The sequence below is a fragment of the Chiloscyllium punctatum genome, chromosome 15, assembly GCF_047496795.1.
Source record: "Chiloscyllium punctatum isolate Juve2018m chromosome 15, sChiPun1.3, whole genome shotgun sequence".
NCBI lineage: Eukaryota > Metazoa > Chordata > Chondrichthyes > Orectolobiformes > Hemiscylliidae > Chiloscyllium > Chiloscyllium punctatum.
Window position 1 is genome coordinate 24,356,633 of NC_092753.1, and position 16,960 is coordinate 24,373,592.

General features: G+C 45.7%; 3 non-coding genes across 3 annotated transcripts; all 3 read left to right on the forward strand.

The window, feature by feature from the left end:
* Positions 1-3,311: 3,311 nt before the first annotated feature.
* Positions 3,312-3,383, forward strand: trnag-ucc (transfer RNA glycine (anticodon UCC)). The gene has a single exon. It is a non-coding gene; the product is annotated as a tRNA-Gly (tRNA).
* Positions 3,384-7,002: 3,619 nt separating this feature from the next.
* trnag-ucc (transfer RNA glycine (anticodon UCC)) lies at positions 7,003-7,074 on the forward strand. The gene has a single exon. It is a non-coding gene; the product is annotated as a tRNA-Gly (tRNA).
* A 3,600-nt stretch (positions 7,075-10,674) lies between these two features.
* trnag-ucc (transfer RNA glycine (anticodon UCC)) lies at positions 10,675-10,746 on the forward strand. The gene has a single exon. It is a non-coding gene; the product is annotated as a tRNA-Gly (tRNA).
* Positions 10,747-16,960: the final 6,214 nt, after the last annotated feature.

Sequence of the window (16,960 nt, forward strand, 5' to 3'; positions counted from 1 at the left end):
GTTATTGTTTTAGGTGCAAGTCAGAAATAGGAGGAGTGGACACCAGCTGCTTTTATATTTCCAGTATGAGAAAATGATTCGATAAATCTCTGAGAGATGATAGAAGTGACCACACAGTGAGTGAAAGTTTAATCCAGGATAAAGTTAAAAATCACACAACACCAGATTACAGTCCAACAGCTTTACTTGGAAGCACTAGTTTTAGGAGTGCTCCGAAAGCTACTTGGACGATAACCTGGTATTGTGTGATTTTGAACTTTGTCCTCCCCAGTCCACCACAGGCTCCTCCACGTCATCATCCGATATAGTCATCATGGATTTGTTAAGGGAAGGTAGTGTCTGATGAAGGTGACTGATTTTCTTTGAAGGATAAAGAATGGATGGAGTGTATCCGATGTAGATCAACCTGATGATAAGAAGGACCATAAGACGCAGTATTTATAGCAAAAGGATTACAGTTTAATGCAGCTGAAATGATATATTAAACACATTTAGGTTAAGCCTTTCATCTTTTATAATGGGTTTACTAGTCTCCGTTCTTTAATATAAGAACCTCAGAACCTTTTCAAAGTTACGTTGTCGAGATAACTTCAGGTTGTCTAACAAGAGATGCCATCTCAGCTCAGACAATGCATTAAAGGTGTGAGGTTAAAGTCTGTCTGTGTCCCAATCTTGAGTCAGACTGGTTCTAGCCTCCCAGTCGGAGAGCACTTCAGCGCTCTGTGCCATTCGGTCTCGGACCCCTGGGTGACGATCCTGCAAGGCAGACTATGGGACAGCCAACAATGCAAAGTGGCCAAGCAGAGGCTGATAGTCAAGTTCGGTTCCCATGGGGATGACTTTAACTGGGCACTTTGGTTCATGTCACACGACACGTGACAACACTGCACTGTATACTATTTCACGGACACTCACAAGTACACGCACACACACAAAAGCACACTCCTACCGACCCACACACTATTGCATACCCTCTCTCAAACACAAGCTCTCTCTCATAAACTCACTCAAACACTTCCACATTCACAGCCACTCACGCACATTCTCACAAATTGATACCCCAGTACACTCACACACATGCACCTACACACACTCTCACACACCCGCATATCCCTACATGCACACACACACACAGACACACACACACACAGCCACACACACCCACACATGCACCCACAAACACACACATGCATGCACCCACACACGCAGACACACACACACACAGGACACACACCCACACATGCACCCACACACACACATGCAGCCACACACCCACGTATGCACCCACACACGCAGACACACACACACACACACGCACACACACACACACACACGGTCCCCCCCACACACACAAAGATTCCGGGTTCTCACGACTCTCAGCTGGAGACTATCATTGCCTGCAGACCCGACCTTCATCCCCCCACGACACCATGAAGGGTAACACTTGTTCATGCCCTTACACAGCCGTCTGTGCCCTCCCTTGACCCCGTCCTTTCCATCTTGCCCACCGCCCCTCCATGACGCTCTACCTCCTTCCTGCGCAGGGTTGCTCGGACAATGTCAATTTCACCTCCTTTGTCAATTTCACTTCCTATGTCAATTTCACCGCAATACGTTTTCTTTTTCCCCTCACGAACCGGGATCACCCTACGCTGTGCTTGCTGACCCCACCCCCTACGTTTGCCCTCCCGGATAGCGCTTTGTGTTTCGTTGGACCCCCGGGAGTAGCTGCGGACGTTCTGCTTAAACCTGAGCGGATAACACTGTTCTGCTCGGAGACAGGGAGGTCTGCAGATGCTGGAGCCCGAAACATCGATTTACCTGCTGTGCGTTTCCAGCAACACACTCTCGACACTGTTCTGCCACCACCCTGTCTCGGTTGCACACAATCCCATTCATCATTAAGGCGCCACGGCATCCCAAGGACTTGGGACCCATGGGAACTAAATGATGACAGCGGCCTCAGCACTCTGCACCCCCTGACCTTGGAAAGCCCATCTTGGTTCAGGTTACCTATCTAGGGCAGGGAGGGTTTTGCGTGCACTGCCTTCCCACATCAGTGGAAGCGACCTTCACTAAACAGCTGCCCATGACTACCCCTTGCTGTGAAGTTAAACATCACACAACACCAGGTTATAGTCCAACAGATTTAATTGGAAGCTCTAGATTTCGGACAACCACCTGATGAAGGAGCAGCGCTCCGAAAGCTAGTGCTTCCAATTAAACCTGTTGGTCTATAACCTGGTGTTGTGTGATTTTTAACTTTCTATACCCCAGTCCAACACTGGCATCTCCAAATCATGCCCTCCTGTGAAAACCCCTTACTGCTGACTGACACCTCCCCCTCTTCTACAAAGTAAAAGAGAAACCTGCAAATCTATCAACGGGATCGAACTTCAAATTAATACATATTCCTCGAGAGGGTTCTGCTTCCCGAACTGTTACCCGGAATTCCCTCCTCTCCACAATTACTGCAGCGTGGCCTCAGTCTAATGGTTCCTCTGTTTTTGCCGTTTTTGTTTTCTAAGAAAACTCTTGAGAAGTTTTAGAAACTGAAAGAACTGCAGAATTATGTGGGGCATGGATAGGATAAATAGACAAAGTCTTTTCCCTGGGGTCGGGGAGTCCAGAACTAGAGGGCATAGGTTTAGTGTGAGAGGCGAAAGATATAAAAGCGACCAAAGGGTCAACGCTTTCATCCAGAGGGTGGTACGTGTGTGGAATGAGCTGCCAGAGGAAGTGGCGGAGGCTGGTACAATTGCAACATTTTCCAGGCATTTGGATGGGTATATGAATAGGAAGGGTTTGGAAGGATATGGGCCGGGTGCTGGCAGGTGGGACTAGATTGGGTTGGGATATCTGGTCGGCATGGGCAGGTTGGACCGAAGGGTCTGTTTCCGAGCTGTACATCTCTATCTCGATGACTATGTCTACGCTGTAAATCAGAAACCAAACCCGAAGTCGGTGGTAAAGCTGTATGAAGAGAAATCAGAGTTCACGTTTCGGTCCGGTGAACCTTTCTGAGAACTTGACAAGTTTTAATTGTGTGATCGTTCCAGGGTTGCCCTGGGATTTTCGTGCTATTTCTGTTATTGATTGATTTCAGATGATGAGAAATCCGAAATGCTGCTTTGTGTGTATTAAAAAGTGAGGCGGGGCATCAGGAGACCGATCCACTCAGTAAAACTCGGTCTTTGATGACTTCTCAATTCTAATATTTCACTGCAAAATTTCCAACAAAACAACAACGAAATTTCGAGTCAAGAACTATTATGGCACATCAGCTGATTTCTAGAGCGCTTCAGCCTGTAGCAATGGTGGTATAGTGGTGAGCATAGCTGCCTTCCAAGCAGTTGACCCGGGTTCGATTCCCGGCCATCGCAAGCAGTGCATTTTAACACCACTCCACAACCAAAAGAGCCGATCGATTCAGTGGGAATGAAACACCTCCGTCTGCACATCACATTGAGTCTGCCAGACCTCTGGAGTGCAGACACAACTTTGAAGTTGAGGATGTCCCCAGGAGGATTAAGGAGTCAAGTCGAGCACGGTTCAAAGAAACACGAGTCATGGCAGAATTCCTTGGTTTTCCATCTTATTTCGAAAGAAATGTTTCCGGATTTCACTCATTTCAACATTACTCTCATTTTGTTTTTTGTGAACTACAGCCTAATATCAAGTGAAATGTGGGTGGACAGTTCACAAATATCCAAACAACGTTATTTCTCATATCGAATCGGTAATGTTATTGTTTTAGGTGCAGGTCAGAAATAGGAGGAGTGGACACCAGCTGCTTTGATATTTCCAGTATGAGAAAATGATTCGATAAAACTCTGAGAGATGATAGAAGTGACCACACAGTGAGTGAAAGTTTAATCCAGGATAAAGTTAAAAATCACACAACACCAGATTACAGTCCAACAGCTTTACTTGGAAGCACTAGTTTTAGGAGTGCTCCGAAAGCTACTTGGACGATAACCTGGTATTGTGTGATTTTGAACTTTGTCCTCCCCAGTCCACCACAGGCTCCTCCACGTCATCATCCGATATAGTCATCATGGATTTGTTAAGGGAAGGTAGTGTCTGATGAAGGTGACTGATTTTCTTTGAAGGATAAAGAATGGATGGAGTGTATCCGATGTAGATCAACCTGATGATAAGAAGGACCATAAGACGCAGTATTTACAGCAAAAGGATTACAGTTTAATGCAGCTGAAATGATATATTAAACACATTTAGGTTAAGCCTTTCATCTTTTATAATGGGTTTACTAGTTTCCGTTCTTTAATATAAGAACCTCAGAACCTTTTCAAAGTTACGTTGTCGAGATAACTTCAGGTTGTCTAACAAGAGATGCCATCTCAGCTCAGACAATGCATTAAAGGTGTGAGGTTAAAGTCTGTCTGTGTCCCAATCTTGAGTCAGACTGGTTCTAGCCTCCCAGTCGGAGAGCACTTCAGCGCTCTGTGCCTTTCGGTCTCGGACCCCTGGGTGACAATCCTCCAAGGCAGACTATGGGACATCCAACAATGCAAAGTGGCCAAGCAGAGGCTGATAGTCAAGTTCGGTACCCATGGGGATGACTTTAACTGGGCACTTTGGTTCATGTCACACGACACGTGACAACACTGCACTGTATACTATTTCACGGACACTACACAAGTACACGCACACACACAAAAGCACACTCCTACCGACCCACACACACATACATACCCTCTCTCAAACACAAGCTCTCTCTCATAAACTCACTCAAACACTTCCACATTCACAGCCACTCACGCACATTCTCACAAATTGATACCCCAGTACACTCACACACATGCACCTACACACACTCTCACACACCCGCATATCCCTACATGCATACACACACACACAGACACACACACACACAGCCACACACACCCACACATGCACCCACACACACACACATGCAGCCACACACACACGCATGCACCCACACACGCAGACACACACACACACACACACACACATATACACACACACACACACACAGTCCCCCCCGCCCCCCCCACACACACTGATTCCGGGTTCTCACGACTCTCAGCTGGAGACTATCATTGCCTGCAGACCCGACCTTCATCCCCCCACGACACCATGAAGGGTAACACTTGCTCATGCCCTTACACTGCCATCTGTGCCCTCCCTTGACCCCGTCCTTTCCATCTTGCCCACCGCCCCTCCATGACGCTCTCCCTCCTTCCTGCGCAGGTTTGCTCTGACAATGTCAATTTCACGTCCTTTGTCAATTTCACTTCCTATGTCAATTTCACCGCACTACGTTTTCTTTTTCCCCTCACGAACCGGGATCACCCTACGCTGTGCTTGCTGACCCCACCCCCTACGTTTGCCTTCCCGGATAGCGCTTTGTGTTTCGTTGGACCCGCAGGAGTAGCTGCGGACGTTCTGCTTAAACCTGAGCGGATAACACTGTTCTGCTCGGAGACAGGGAGGTCTGTAGATGCTGGAGCCCGAAACATCGATTTCCCTGCTGTGCGTTTCCAGCAACACACTCTCGACACTGTTCTGCCACGACCCTGTCTCGGTTGCACACAATCCCATTCATCATTAAGGCGCCACGGCATCCCAAGGACTTGGGACCCATGGGAACTAAATGATGACAGCGGCCTCAGCACTCTGCACCCCCTGACCTTGGAAAGCCCATCTTGGTTCAGGTTACCTATCTAGGGCAGGGAGGGTTTTGCGTGCACTGCCTTCCCACATCAGTGGAAGCGACCTTCACTAAACAGCTGCCCATGACTACCCCTTGCTGTGAAGTTAAACATCACACAACACCAGGTTATAGTCCAACAGATTTAATTGGAAGCTCTAGATTTCGGACAACCACCTGATGAAGGAGCAGCGCTCCGAAAGCTAGTGCTTCCAATTAAACCTGTTGGTCTATAACCTGGTGTTGTGTGATTTTTAACTTTCTATACCCCAGTCCAACACTGGCATCTCCAAATCATGCCCTCCTGTGAAAACCCCTTACTGCTGACTGACACCTCCCCCTCTTCTACAAAGTAAAAGAGAAACCTGCAAATCTATCAACGGGATCGAACTTCAAATTAATACATATTCCTCGAGAGGGTTCTGCTTCCCGAACTGTTACCCGGAATTCCCTCCTCTCCACAATTACTGCAGCGTGGCCTCAGTCTAATGGTTCCTCTGTTTTTGCCGTTTTTGTTTTCTAAGAAAACTCTTGAGAAGTTTTAGAAACTGAAAGAACTGCAGAATTATGTGGGGCATGGATAGGATAAATAGACAAAGTCTTTTCCCTGGGGTCGGGGAGTCCAGAACTAGAGGGCATAGGTTTAGTGTGAGAGGCGAAAGATATAAAAGCGACCAAAGGGTCAACGCTTTCATCCAGAGGGTGGTACGTGTGTGGAATGAGCTGCCAGAGGAAGTGGCGGAGGCTGGTACAATTGCAACATTTTCCAGGCATTTGGATGGGTATATGAATAGGAAGGGTTTGGAAGGATATGGGCCGGGTGCTGGCAGGTGGGACTAGATTGGGTTGGGATATCTGGTCGGCATGGGCAGGTTGGACCGAAGGGTCTGTTTCCGAGCTGTACATCTCTATCTCGATGACTATGTCTACGCTGTAAATCAGAAACCAAACCCGAAGTCGGTGGTAAAGCTGTATGAAGAGAAATCAGAGTTCACGTTTCGGTCCGGTGAACCTTTCTGAGAACTTGACAAGTTTTAATTGTGTGATCGTTCCAGGGTTGCCCTGGGATTTTCGTGCTATTTCTGTTATTGATTGATTTCAGATGATGAGAAATCCGAAATGCTGCTTTGTGTGTATTAAAAAGTGAGGCGGGGCATCAGGAGACCGATCCACTCAGTAAAACTCGGTCTTTGATGACTTCTCAATTCTAATATTTCACTGCAAAATTTCCAACAAAACAACAACGAAATTTCGAGTCAAGAACTATTATGGCACATCAGCTGATTTCTAGAGCGCTTCAGCCTGTAGCAATGGTGGTATAGTGGTGAGCATAGCTGCCTTCCAAGCAGTTGACCCGGGTTCGATTCCCGGCCATCGCAAGCAGTGCATTTTAACACCACTCCACAACCAAAAGAGCCGATCGATTCAGTGGGAATGAAACACCTCCGTCTGCACATCACATTGAGTCTGCCAGACCTCTGGAGTGCAGACACAACTTTGAAGTTGAGGATGTCCCCAGGAGGATTAAGGAGTCAAGTCGAGCACGGTTCAAAGAAACACGAGTCATGGCAGAATTCCTTGGTTTTCCATCTTATTTCGAAAGAAATGTTTCCGGATTTCACTCATTTCAACATTACTCTCATTTTGTTTTTTGTGAACTACAGCCTAATATCAAGTGAAATGTGGGTGGACAGTTCACAAATATCCAAACAACGTTATTTCTCATATCGAATCGGTAATGTTATTGTTTTAGGTGCAGGTCAGAAATAGGAGGAGTGGACACCAGCTGCTTTGATATTTCCAGTATGAGAAAATGATTCGATAAAACTCTGAGAGATGATAGAAGTGACCACACAGTGAGTGAAAGTTTAATCCAGGATAAAGTTAAAAATCACACAACACCAGATTACAGTCCAACAGCTTTACTTGGAAGCACTAGTTTTAGGAGTGCTCCGAAAGCTACTTGGACGATAACCTGGTATTGTGTGATTTTGAACTTTGTCCTCCCCAGTCCACCACAGGCTCCTCCACGTCATCATCCGATATAGTCATCATGGATTTGTTAAGGGAAGGTAGTGTCTGATGAAGGTGACTGATTTTCTTTGAAGGATAAAGAATGGATGGAGTGTATCCGATGTAGATCAACCTGATGATAAGAAGGACCATAAGACGCAGTATTTACAGCAAAAGGATTACAGTTTAATGCAGCTGAAATGATATATTAAACACATTTAGGTTAAGCCTTTCATCTTTTATAATGGGTTTACTAGTTTCCGTTCTTTAATATAAGAACCTCAGAACCTTTTCAAAGTTACGTTGTCGAGATAACTTCAGGTTGTCTAACAAGAGATGCCATCTCAGCTCAGACAATGCATTAAAGGTGTGAGGTTAAAGTCTGTCTGTGTCCCAATCTTGAGTCAGACTGGTTCTAGCCTCCCAGTCGGAGAGCACTTCAGCGCTCTGTGCCTTTCGGTCTCGGACCCCTGGGTGACAATCCTCCAAGGCAGACTATGGGACATCCAACAATGCAAAGTGGCCAAGCAGAGGCTGATAGTCAAGTTCGGTACCCATGGGGATGACTTTAACTGGGCACTTTGGTTCATGTCACACGACACGTGACAACACTGCACTGTATACTATTTCACGGACACTACACAAGTACACGCACACACACAAAAGCACACTCCTACCGACCCACACACACATGCATACCCTCTCTCAAACACAAGCTCTCTCTCATAAACTCACTCAAACACTTCCACATTCACAGCCACTCACGCACATTCTCACAAATTGATACCCCAGTACACTCACACACATGCACCTACACACACTCTCACACACCCGCATATCCCTACATGCATACACACACACACAGACACACACACACACAGCCACACACACCCACACATGCACCCACACACACACACATGCAGCCACACACACACGCATGCACCCACACACGCAGACACACACACACACACACACACACACAGTCCCCCCCGCCCCCCCCCACACACACTGATTCCGGGTTCTCACGACTCTCAGCTGGAGACTATCATTGCCTGCAGACCCGACCTTCATCCCCCCACGACACCATGAAGGGTAACACTTGCTCATGCCCTTACACTGCCGTCTGTGCCCTCCCTTGACCCCGTCCTTTCCATCTTGCCCACCGCCCCTCCATGACGCTCTCCCTCCTTCCTGCGCAGGTTTGCTCTGACAATGTCAATTTCACGTCCTTTGTCAATTTCACTTCCTATGTCAATTTCACCGCACTACGTTTTCTTTTTCCCCTCACGAACCGGGATCACCCTACGCTGTGCTTGCTGACCCCACCCCCTACGTTTGCCTTCCCGGATAGCGCTTTGTGTTTCGTTGGACCCGCAGGAGTAGCTGCGGACGTTCTGCTTAAACCTGAGCGGATAACACTGTTCTGCTCGGAGACAGGGAGGTCTGTAGATGCTGGAGCCCGAAACATCGATTTCCCTGCTGTGCGTTTCCAGCAACACACTCTCGACACTGTTCTGCCACGACCCTGTCTCGGTTGCACACAATCCCATTCATCATTAAGGCGCCACGGCATCCCAAGGACTTGGGACCCATGGGAACTAAATGATGACAGCGGCCTCAGCACTCTGCACCCCCTGACCTTGGAAAGCCCATCTTGGTTCAGGTTACCTATCTAGGGCAGGGAGGGTTTTGCGTGCACTGCCTTCCCACATCAGTGGAAGCGACCTTCACTAAACAGCTGCCCATGACTACCCCTTGCTGTGAAGTTAAACATCACACAACACCAGGTTATAGTCCAACAGATTTAATTGGAAGCTCTAGATTTCGGACAACCACCTGATGAAGGAGCAGCGCTCCGAAAGCTAGTGCTTCCAATTAAACCTGTTGGTCTATAACCTGGTGTTGTGTGATTTTTAACTTTCTATACCCCAGTCCAACACTGGCATCTCCAAATCATGCCCTCCTGTGAAAACCCCTTACTGCTGACTGACACCTCCCCCTCTTCTACAAAGTAAAAGAGAAACCTGCAAATCTATCAACGGGATCGAACTTCAAATTAATACATATTCCTCGAGAGGGTTCTGCTTCCCGAACTGTTACCCGGAATTCCCTCCTCTCCACAATTACTGCAGCGTGGCCTCAGTCTAATGGTTCCTCTGTTTTTGCCGTTTTTGTTTTCTAAGAAAACTCTTGAGAAGTTTTAGAAACTGAAAGAACTGCAGAATTATGTGGGGCATGGATAGGATAAATAGACAAAGTCTTTTCCCTGGGGTCGGGGAGTCCAGAACTAGAGGGCATAGGTTTAGTGTGAGAGGCGAAAGATATAAAAGCGACCAAAGGGTCAACGCTTTCATCCAGAGGGTGGTACGTGTGTGGAATGAGCTGCCAGAGGAAGTGGCGGAGGCTGGTACAATTGCAACATTTTCCAGGCATTTGGATGGGTATATGAATAGGAAGGGTTTGGAAGGATATGGGCCGGGTGCTGGCAGGTGGGACTAGATTGGGTTGGGATATCTGGTCGGCATGGGCAGGTTGGACCGAAGGGTCTGTTTCCGAGCTGTACATCTCTATCTCGATGACTATGTCTACGCTGTAAATCAGAAACCAAACCCGAAGTCGGTGGTAAAGCTGTATGAAGAGAAATCAGAGTTCACGTTTCGGTCCGGTGAACCTTTCTGAGAACTTGACAAGTTTTAATTGTGTGATCGTTCCAGGGTTGCCCTGGGATTTTCGTGCTATTTCTGTTATTGATTGATTTCAGATGATGAGAAATCCGAAATGCTGCTTTGTGTGTATTAAAAAGTGAGGCGGGGCATCAGGAGACCGATCCACTCAGTAAAACTCGGTCTTTGATGACTTCTCAATTCTAATATTTCACTGCAAAATTTCCAACAAAACAACAACGAAATTTCGAGTCAAGAACTATTATGGCACATCAGCTGATTTCTAGAGCGCTTCAGCCTGTAGCAATGGTGGTATAGTGGTGAGCATAGCTGCCTTCCAAGCAGTTGACCCGGGTTCGATTCCCGGCCATCGCAAGCAGTGCATTTTAACACCACTCCACAACCAAAAGAGCCGATCGATTCAGTGGGAATGAAACACCTCCGTCTGCACATCACATTGAGTCTGCCAGACCTCTGGAGTGCAGACACAACTTTGAAGTTGAGGATGTCCCCAGGAGGATTAAGGAGTCAAGTCGAGCACGGTTCAAAGAAACACGAGTCATGGCAGAATTCCTTGGTTTTCCATCTTATTTCGAAAGAAATGTTTCCGGATTTCACTCATTTCAACATTACTCTCATTTTGTTTTTTGTGAACTACAGCCTAATATCAAGTGAAATGTGGGTGGACAGTTCACAAATATCCAAACAACGTTATTTCTCATATCGAATCGGTAATGTTATTGTTTTAGGTGCAGGTCAGAAATAGGAGGAGTGGACACCAGCTGCTTTGATATTTCCAGTATGAGAAAATGATTCGATAAAACTCTGAGAGATGATAGAAGTGACCACACAGTGAGTGAAAGTTTAATCCAGGATAAAGTTAAAAATCACACAACACCAGATTACAGTCCAACAGCTTTACTTGGAAGCACTAGTTTTAGGAGTGCTCCGAAAGCTACTTGGACGATAACCTGGTATTGTGTGATTTTGAACTTTGTCCTCCCCAGTCCACCACAGGCTCCTCCACGTCATCATCCGATATAGTCATCATGGATTTGTTAAGGGAAGGTAGTGTCTGATGAAGGTGACTGATTTTCTTTGAAGGATAAAGAATGGATGGAGTGTATCCGATGTAGATCAACCTGATGATAAGAAGGACCATAAGACGCAGTATTTACAGCAAAAGGATTACAGTTTAATGCAGCTGAAATGATATATTAAACACATTTAGGTTAAGCCTTTCATCTTTTATGATGGGTTTACTAGTTTCCGTTCTTTAATATTAGAACCTCAGAACCTTTTCAAAGTTACGTTGTCGAGATAACTTCAGGTTGTCTAACAAGAGATGCCATCTCAGCTCAGACAATGCATTAAAGGTGTGAGGTTAAAGTCTGTCTGTGTCCCAATCTTGAGTCAGACTGGTTCTAGCCTCCCAGTCGGAGAGCACTTCAGCGCTCTGTGCCTTTCGGTCTCGGACCCCTTGGTGACAATCCTCCAAGGCAGACTATGGGACAGCCAACAATGCAAAGTGGCCAAGCAGAGGCTGATAGTCAAGTTCGGTACCCATGGGGATGACTTTAACTGGGCACTTTGGTTCACGTCACACGACACGTGACAACACTGCACTGTATACTATTTCACGGACACTCACAAGTACACCCACACACACATGCATACCCTCTCTCAAACACAAGCTCACTCTCATAAACTCACTCAAACACTTCCACATTCACAGCCACTCACGCACCTTCTCACAAACCGATACCCCAGTACACTCACACACATGCACCGACACACACTCTCACAGACCCTCATATCCCTACATGCACACACATACAGACACACACACAGACACACACACCCACACATGCACGCACACACACACACACACGCGCAGCCACACACACACGCATGCACGCACACACTCACACACGCAGCCACACACACGCATGCACGCACACACACACACACACGCAGCCACACACACACGCATGCACCCACACACACAGGACACACACCACACATGCACCTATGCACACACATGCAGCAACACACTCACACACGGCCACACACACCCAAACATGCACCCACACTCACACACAGTGATTCTGGGTTCTCATGACTCTCAGCTGGAGACTATCATTGCCTGCAGACCCGACCTTCATCCCCCCACCACACCATGAAGATAAACTCTTGGTCATGCCCTTACACAGCCGTCTGTGCCCTCCCTTGACCCCGTCCTTTCCATCTTGTCCACCGCCCCTCCATACCCCTCTACCTCCTTCCTGCGCTGTGTTTCTCTGACAATGTCAATTTCACTTCCGATGTCAATTTCAATTCCTATGTCAATTTCACCGCACTGCGTTTTCTTTTTCCCCTCACGATCCGGGATCACCCTACTCTGTGCTTGCTGACCCCTTGTGTCGCAGAGAATTCTCCGCTCAGACTAGTGGGGTCATTACACAAGTGAAAATGTACAAACTGATAGTGAGAATGCTACTGTTCTACATTGGTGATTGGTTTATCAACAAGTCACAAACATTCTGCGTTTCTGGTATCAACAGGAGGAGATAAACTGTTGTTATAATGGAAATTAAAGTCTATGTACTTGTTACAGATTTGAGCATTAAATAAAATCACTTCTGTGACCTCTAAATAGGAGTTAAAAATCACACAACATTAGGTTATAGTCCAACAGGTTTATTTAGAAGCACTAGGTTTCAGAACGCTGCATGTTCATCAGATGGTTGCGGAGAATAAGGTTGTAAGACACAGTTTATAGCAAAAGTTTACAGTGTGATGTAACTGAAATTATATATTGAAAAAGACCCAGATGTTTGTTAAGTCTGTCATCTGTTAGAATGACCATGTTAGTTTCACTTATTTCATATGTAAATTGCAAAACCTGGTATGACATCCAGCTTTCTGATTCTTGTTGGAGGAGGATTCATCTGACGTAAGTGAAGTATTCCATCACTGTGTTGACTTACACCTTGTAGATGTGGGAAAGAGTTTGTGGATTTAAGAGGCAAATACTTACTCACACACAAATATCTGAAGGAGTCTATCAAAAATAAGAAATCTACATACTAAAAATTAAAATAATAAGCCTTATAATAAGATTTTGAATTAAAAGTTATGTCCCAGAATCCAGCATTTCTATTCTTGAGCATGTTGTTTCACAACAGCAGTGCGGGCAGTATTGTTCAATATGGAGATGTGAGGAAATGATGGTATATTGATATTCTCACCACATCAATACTCTCGAACCCTACATTAATGCTTTGGGGACAGGGGTTCAAATCCTACCATGGTAGATGGCATAATATAAATTCAATAAAAATCTGGAATAAAAAGCATTCCAAAATCAACCATGTAAATAATGCTGATTGTCAAATAAATCAAATACGTCTGATTCACTAATGTTTATTTAGTAATGATTTGGAAATGCCAGTGTTGGACTGGGGTGTATAAAGTTAAAAATCACACAACACCAGGTTATAGTCCAACAGGTTTAACTGGAAGCACTAGCTTTCGGAGCACTGCTCCTTCATCAGGTTTATTTCATAGTCATCCTTATCTAGCCTGGCCTACAAGTCACTAAAGACCCACTGCAATGTAGCTGACTCATAACTACTCTGTGGACTTAGTAAGTAACATTTACACTCCCTGTAAAGGAATATAAATCTTATACCTCCTAGCTTCTGGAGTAGAGTCAATGAGGGGCCACTTGTGGTGCAGTGTGTGTCCTACCTCAAAGGCAGGAAACCCAAGTTTACGTCCTCACTACTCCAGAGCTATGTCATAACATTACATTACCTACAGGGTGGAAACAGGCTATTTGGCCCAACAAGTCCACACCGACCCTCTGAAGAGCAACCCACCCTGACTACTGCACCTAACCGATGGGTAATTTAGCATGACCAATTCACCTGACCTGCACATCTTTGGACTTTGGGAAGAAATCGGAGCACCCAGAGGAAACCCACGCAGACATGGGGAGAAGGCACAAGCTCCACACAGTCACCCAAAGCAAGAATCAAATCCAGGTCTCTGGCACTGTGAGGCTAACCACTGAGCCACCGTGCCGCAACATCTCTGAAGAGGATGGTTAAGAAATATCTAATATTGATAAACTCCAGTCCCAAACAGAGATTTATACTCATAGACATTTGCAGCCCATTATTTCTGTGATGTGACTCTTAATACCATTTTCCAATAGTTGCCCTGTATCTAAATATGACTTCATGATAAGGTAATGTCTCACTCAACCACCCTTTGAAGCAGAGCCAAAATGTGTGGTGCTGGAAAAGCACAGCAGGTCAGGCAGCATCCGAGAAGTAGGAGAGTCAAAATTACAGACATAGGCATTCAATCAGGACATTCCTGATGAAGAGCTTATGCCCAAAATGTCGACTCTCCTGCTCCTCGGATGCTGCCTGACCTGCTGTGCTTTTCCAGCATCATGGTTTTTGACTTTGACCTCTAGCATCTGCAGTCCTCACTTTCTCCCACCTTTTGAAGCAGTGACTCTCTAGACTCTCTCTGCTCTGAGTGAAAATAAATCTCATTCACTCTCCTCTCGGTCTTCGATCTTAAATCAATGCTCCCTGGTTATTGACCTATCTAGTAATGGGAAACATTCCCTCCCATCCTTATCTATGTCTCACACAACCTTGCATGTTTCTATAAGATCCTCTCCCAATCTTTACTGCTCCAAGAAAATCAACCACTGTCTCTCCAAACTTTTCTCATTGCTCAGACCCTGAGTCCAGGTGATATCCTGGTAAATTTCCCAATGCTGTCACATCCTTCTTATAATATCGTGACCAGACTGCAAAAAACAGAAAGCTTGCACATAAAACATAAATTTAGGGGAGAGTGGGCTAGGTTTATTGGGCATATGGACAAAAAGCTATGGTGACAAATAGAAAGCTGGAAACATTGAAAGCAACAATTGAAAAATATTCAACAACAAAAAAAAATCAATTTAAAAACAAAACCCCACTAGGAAAGGTCCACCATGGCCTTCTAAGGAAGACAAAGATAAAATTTGAAAGAAGGTGCAAAAAAATGTGGCCATAGAATCATACAGCACAGAAACTGACCCTTTGGTCCAACTCATCCAAGCTGACCAGGTTTCTTAAAGTGAACTCGTCCCATTTGCCTGCATTTGGCCCATTTCCCTCTGAACCTTTCCTAATCATGTACTGTCCAATGTCTTTGAAATGTTGTGAACTATACCTGCATCCACCACTTCCTATGGCAGTTTGCTCCACACATGGACCACCTTCTGTGTGAATAAGTTGTCATTCAGTTCCTTGTTAAATCTTTCTCTTCTCACCTTTAAAATATGCCCCAAGTTTTGAAGTCCCCCAACTGAGGAAAGAACTTTTCTATTCACCTTTTCTATGCCCCTTTATAAGGTCATCCCTCAACCTCCTACATGCCAGTGAAAACCATTCCAGTCACCCCTTATAACTCAAATCCTTCAGTCACAACAACATCATGATAAATCTTTTCTAAACCCTCTCCAATTTAATAATATCCTTTTTATATCAGCGTGACCAGAAATGTGCACTGTCCTCCCAAGAGGACTTACCAATGTCTTGTACAAAATGATGTCCCAACTCCTACATTCAATGGTCTGAGCAATGATGGCAAGCAAGCCTTCTTAAACCTCTTGTCTACCTGTGACACAACTTTCAAAGAACTATGTACCTGAACCCCTAGGTCTCTCTGTTCTACAACAGTACTCGGGGTGCTACCATTAATTATAAATCCTGTCCTGGTTCACTTTATCAAAATGCATTTATTCAAATTAAATTCCAACTGCCACTCAGCCTGTTGACCCAACCGATCAAAATTCTACTGTACTCTTGGCGAATTTCCACTATCGACTACACCACCAGTTTTGGTGTCATCCTCCTAATCCTTCCTCCTAAACTCTCATCCAACTCGAAGTTCCTGAGAAGATTTGTATCTCAGGTTGTAGACTTGTTCGCTGAACTGGTAGGTTTGATTGCAGGCATTTCGTCATGGGTAGCATCATCAGGGCGCCTCTAGTGAAGCATTGGTAGATTAGATTAGATTACTTACAGTGTGGTAACAGGCCCTTTGGCCCAACAAGTCCACACCAACCCGCCGAAGCGCAACCCACCCAGACCCATTCCCCTACATTTAACACTACGGGCAATTTAGCATGGCCAATTCACCGAACTGCACATTTTTGGATTGCGGGAAGAAACTGGAGCATCCGGAGGAAACCCACGCAGACACGGGGAGAATGTGCAAACTCCACACAGAGATTCCCTGAGACGGGAATCGAACCCAGTTCTGCTGGCGCTGTGAGGCAGCAGTGCGCACCACTGTGCCACCCATTTCCTGTGTTCTTCCCACTTGATTTTGTGTGTTTGCTGAGGTAGGTGGTAACATTTCTGGTAATATTTCTTTGTGGTTGGAATATGGGATCTGACTCAAAATGTTTGTTAATGGAATGCCAGGTTGAGTGCCAGACCTCCAGGAATTTCTGTGCATTTCTTTGCCATATGTCAAGGACATTTCCGAAACAAACACCAGACTACTCTGA